Below are 6,000 nucleotides of genomic sequence, written 5' to 3' on the forward strand. Positions count from 1 at the left end.
TTCGGCGGTTTGGCCGATATAATGATCTTAAATTGACAAATCCCTCAGCCGTGATGTTGGATCTGCGGCGATCTCGGTCACGGCCCTGAAGTGTGATTTTATAATCATCGGTTCCCTGATGCAGAGTGACGGTGAGAAACGGGACTGATTATTCAACCGGTCACATGTTGTCGCCGGTCAGTTAATTGTGTGTGACTGTGAGTGAATCGGAGGCAACTTATTTATTCCTGCACGTTGGCAGCTCACACATTCTTTAATTTACATTTGTTATGATGAAATCAGTAAACCGCTGTAAACCGCTGGTGTCGGACTCGAGTTTTACTTGAGGCTTCTGTTGCCCCCGCACCCTGTGCACCGCAACAGTGGGTCGAAGCTCCTCACACTGACACAGTAGCATCTCAGCTCCAGGCTGAGGGAGGTCGGACTGGCAGAGTCTGGGAACCCAGGATCACAGCTCCACCCAACCCACATCGTGGCTGACTGATCTCCTCCTGCCCCCGCAGACAGTTAAACTCGACTGTAATATCAGCCGTAGTACGAGAGGGATGGGGTATGGAACACTGGCGTTAAACACAGAGTGATTCTCTCTCCACACGCTCCCGGGGTCAGACACAGAGTGAAGCTCCCTCCACACCGCCCCATCACACACTCCCGGGGTCAGACACAGAGTGAAGCTCCCTCCATACTGTCCCATCACACACTTCCGGGGTCAGACACAGAGTGAATTTCCCTCCACACTGTCCCATCACAGACTCCTGGGGTCAGACACAGAGTGAATCTCCCTCCACACCGTCCCATCACACACTCCCGGGGTCAGACACAGAGTGAATCTCCCTCCACACCGTCCAATCACACACTCCCGGGGTCAGACACAGAGTGGAACTGTTCTGGTTGCACTGGGAGAAATCGAAGAAAAACTGTTTTATGAAGGTCGTGAGTTACTTGGAATTGGTTTGAAACGTCTCTTGAACATCTAAGTGAGCGGGTGGTTTAGTGTGAAAGTTTCGTTTGGAGTTTTTCTGCCAGTTTGGAAGGGGTTGTTGACGGCTGCGAACTGCGTAGCTCCCTGCTGTGGCCACTGGCAACTAGCCAGGAAGCCGGGTCTCTCCAAAAACAGGAGACAAACGCTGTTGTTCCCCCGAGTGACATCGGGACAACCTCCTTCCATCTCTGTCGTCGGGAGTCTCGTTCGGTGTAGGAGCCGAAACATCGTTTGAGACGTCTCGACCTCTCACGGCCTGGACGTTCTGCGGGACTAACGGAGCCTTCCCTGGCGTTGGAATTTGTTACTGAGCCAGCAGGGTACCGTCGAGTAGAAACTTTTCCAGCCAGTTACTCAACTCACTCCAGGACTTTATAACCGTTTTATTCTCGATTCGGACGGAGAAGCAACATGCTGGACCGGTCTACAGGGAGTCGCAGGCCTTCGGGGACTTATGCAAAGGCGGCTGCCTCTCCAGCCTCGGACAACGCCCTGTTTCGGACGGTGAAAGTGGAACGCGAGGCGCAATGTATTTTACGAACTGGAACTACTCTGGAAGATTGCGCGGAGGCTATGGAGGACTTGTTGGGGAGAGATGGTGTTTTGACCACTGAGAAAGAAAGCGAATAAGAAGACCAAACACTCTAAGAAGTCTGCCGCCGAGAAAGCAGAGCTCAAGCCCTTTTGCCCTGAAGTGGAGCGGGAGGCTCGGGGATGTGCACAGTTGGACGGGGTGATGGAAGCGGAGAGTAACGCTCCATCGGTGAATCCCGCACCTGTGTGATCCTCCGGCTTGAAGAGGAGAAAGGAATGTTCCCCCCCCCCGTGGGCAGAGAATGTAGATGAGGGGGAGTCCCAGAAAGGGGTGGGAATCCGGGTGGAAGTTGTGTCTAACCCTGAATCCCCAGATGTAGCCACCAGTCCTGTGGTAGGTGGTGTGATTGTGCAGGAAGCTAGTGCTAGGCCTGTTTGCACAACTTAAACAGACCTGGAGCCCTCCACCCAGGACTTGGCAGTAAGCGCCTCCCTGGAGGCAAATGTATTAAACAGTATGAGCGGAGAGGAGAACAAACTCTCTCACTGTCAGCTTTAGGCTGCCGGTGAATCCCTTGGATCAGAGCTGCTGGGGTCCCCTTCATGCCTGTCTCCTGGGGAGGGTGATGTAATCTGCATGCCGACCCCATCAACTAATGGCCTGCAGGGAGTCTCTGGGGATTATCCTTCCATCGTCGGAACTGTGGATAAGACTGATGCGACGGTGGAGCGGTAAGGTTTGAGTGACGTACCCGCTGCGCAGTGTGGTTCACATGTGCAGCCACCTATTAGAACACATGAGGAGGAACATGGGGGATCTGACTGCAGTGAGGGGTTGGAGGGAGATTCTTTTCTTAGCGAGAAAATGGACATCCTCACCCGTCCTGAGAAATCCCCATTGATACCTGTGGAGGAGATCAGAGAGTTCACTCACTCCTCTGTGGGTGCCAAGCATCGGCCTAAACTCGCTTCGCTTCGCTGGCCTAACATGCCGAGGCTGGTGAAGTCCCTGCGAGTCATCCTTGGATGGAAGGGGAAGGGGAAGAGGAATACTGTGTCGGGGAATGACAGACGACAGCCGAAATCCTTCCTGGATGACCTGGTAGGGGACATCAGAGTGGGAAGCAGCCTCGCTCCTTCGGGAGACGGTGGGTCACAGGGTGGCGTTGGCACCACTCGGGCCGGAAAGCAAACAGCATTTTTGTTTTTTTTTCTGGATAGTGTGGTTGAGGGCCCCTCCGTTCTCACCGGGAAGGGTACTGTTGCTGAGGCCTAGTGTACTCCCGACATGAAGCTCACTGTAGCTAGTCTAAAGTTTAATGGTAGCAGGGGTTCCCTCCGCAGATAAAACAATCTCGCAGTCCTCAGGCATGGGAGATATGCGGTGAATGACCTGTAGGGAATCCATACCACCCCAGGGGATGAGTCTGTTTGGCTTCGAGAGTGGCGGGGCGGGGTCTACATGAGCCACCTTAGCTCCAACTCTAGCGAGGTGGTGATCCTGTTAGCCTTGACCTTCCGGACGGAAATGGTAAAAGCTCACGATGTCGTGCCCGGCCGCCTGCTCCATCTGGCTGTGCGCCTGGATGGTGAACCTCTGCATTTCATCAACGTGTATGCCCTGAGGGGCGGGGTGATCTGGGTGAGCCCCCGGCACACAGTAGCTACCGGGACAAGAGGGCCATCAAGGATGCGGAGAGGTTCTGGATGACAGCCTCTCCCAGACAGGGCACGGCCCGATTGCCCCGTGACGTGATCCGGATGACCAGTGTGCTCGAGTCGCCGGCTGACGGAACGGCAGTGGCACTGCAACACACCGAAGATGCCCTCACCCGAACGGCGGCAGAGCTGGCGGCTGTCAGGATGGTCGCCCTGCAGAATCGACTGGCCCCGGATTACCTACTGGCGGCTGATGGTGGGACCTGTGCAGTCATTGGTAAGGGGCGCTGCACGTATATCCCTGACGAGTCGACTAACATCACCCACTTGGCTGCTCACATTCGGGACTCGGTGGCTAAAATTCAAAAATCGACGGTCCAGCTCCTCCAACACGACACCTCATGGGGAAACTGGTGGCCGTTTGGGTCCTTAGTGGGGTGGTGGGCAACTGTCATTCACTGATCGATTGCACTCAATCTCGTTATCATTCTGTGTGTATATTATGCTGTGCTGGTCAAAATATTCAGAGCACGTCTGCCTTTCTTCAGAAATAGTTAAGTGTAAGACTTCCATTAAGATATATTACTTTCCTTCTCACTCTGTTACATGGAATGAACTGGGAGATTCAGGAGTGAAACTGGTGTCTGCGGCTCTGAGGAACCCGGAGTGCAAAATACAGAAACTGGAGTAAGTACCAGACTGTGGGAGATTGTGTTTACAGTCACTGGGTGTCTGACACTGAACATTAATGTAATCAGTAATTGTGTTACTGATAAACACTGGGAATTTGCATTGTCTCCTGTCTCTCTGTGTCCTTCACCCTCCCTCTCTCTCATCTCCAGGCTGTGGGATGTCGGTCTCACAGATTTTGGCGTGGATCCGAAGGGTGGACTGTATTGGAGGGGTCGTGACTGTCACGTGACGGAACTGCCCACTACCTGGTCGGAAGGTACGCCACCTGCCAGTCAAGGTTTGACCCCTCCTCGCCCATCAATGCACACCTCACTATTGGTCCCTTTAATTAGCCTTCCTTGTACTTGGCCTCGAGCAATTGGCCTTTGTAATAGGCTTAACCCTGCTGGAACCCAGCCATTGCCCCACTGTGAATGACCAGGGCGGGACCCTCCAGCCCTGCTGCACTATAAAGGGTGTCACGCGTGCTGGACCCTTTCCCTTTGCCAACTCCGAGGGACCACCCTGCTTCACCCCAGGCTGAGAACCGTGGAACGGAGCTGGAGGAATTGTTGGTGAGCTGTGTATTGAAGACTATGGAGAGCGTTGATTACTGTCCCTGATAACATAGAGCCGAGCCTGCACAGAGACAAGTGGTGGAGAGTATCGTATTGATTTTTCCCTTGGTTGTGGGTGTGTGTGCGTGTACTTTGTTCCCAGGCGATTTTCCCACGTTCATTAGTAATTGACCATGTGTGTTTTATTGCCGATCCGCCTTTCCCCACGACTGTTGTGAATTGTGTGCATGTTGCTTCAGTTGCCATTTTCCCCTGCTTGCCTTCTGTAAATAAAATACTTTACTACCAAGACTGTGTCCAAACTCCTTGCCTTTGAGACCTACCGAATCTGTTTCCCCACTTACCACATTTGCTCACCCAATTTACATTGTCTACGTTCATGCGATATGGGTGTTGTGTAATCGGTTTGGCTTGACCAATATCTACATCATGTCCTGCGACCGTGGTTTGCTTGGGAACATCAGGAAATAAATCTTTAAACTTCAGAATTAATTCCTTCAGCTGTTGTTGTTGCTTTGGCTGCAGATGAGCCAACTTGTTATCAATGTTTTCTAGAACAAGCGAGTTCTTTAGCCTAACTGGGACCACGTTTGGCTTGTGAAAATCTCAGACGAGTCAATTGTTTCATTCTCAGGGTTGCCAGATTCATAAGTTTTGACAACAATACTCACGGACGGTGCCTGTTTGTCAAAATAAGGCTTTATCATATTTATGTGTACAACCTGTGTTAGTTTACATCAGTCGGTTGTTTTGATAACATAATTCACATTATTAATTTGAGAGACTATTTCATACAGTCTGTTGAATTTCGCCTGAGGTGGATTCGTCAACATTGGAAATAGGCAAGCACCTTATTCCCCACCTGGTATTTTCTTTCGCAAGCCCGCTTATCAAACCAACACATAATTTTGTTTTGAGAAATCTTTAAGTTTAGTCTTGCTAGAGTACAGGTGTGGTGTAGTTTATTTTTGAACTTCAAAACATAGTCTAACAAGTTAACATGTACATCCCCATCAATCCACTGTCCCTTTACCAAGGTCAAAAGTCCCCTCACTCTATGACCAAATACAAGTTCAAATGGACTAAAGCCCAGTGATTCCTGTACCGACTCTCTTACTGCGATCAAAAGCAAATATATTCCTTCATCCTAGTCTTTTCCATTTTCAACACAGTATGACTTTTGTTGGCGTGTGCGTGCGTGCATCAATGATGTCTTTATCAAGCCTTTACAAGGCATGGAGCGAGTGAGAAAGATTGTGTGGTACACAGTATGTCTGAATCATTGTTTTGAGGGTAGAATATGAAATCTTTCTAGAGCCCATTGTAATTCAGGATGGTACGCGGATAATTTAATTTGTTTAGCTCCCAGTTCATAAACTACCTGCTGGAATAATACAGATGTAAAATTACTTCCTTGATCAGACTGGATTTCTTTAGGCAAACCAAATAAAGTAAAAAAACTTGGTAACAGCCTTCGCCACAGTTTTAACATTAATATTTCTGAGAGGTATTGCCTCTGGGAATCTGGATGCAGTACACATAATAGTTAGCAAATACTGATGGCCAGCTTTAGTC

This window comes from Hypanus sabinus, unplaced genomic scaffold (genome assembly GCF_030144855.1).
Source record: "Hypanus sabinus isolate sHypSab1 unplaced genomic scaffold, sHypSab1.hap1 scaffold_322, whole genome shotgun sequence".
Lineage (NCBI taxonomy): Eukaryota > Metazoa > Chordata > Chondrichthyes > Myliobatiformes > Dasyatidae > Hypanus > Hypanus sabinus.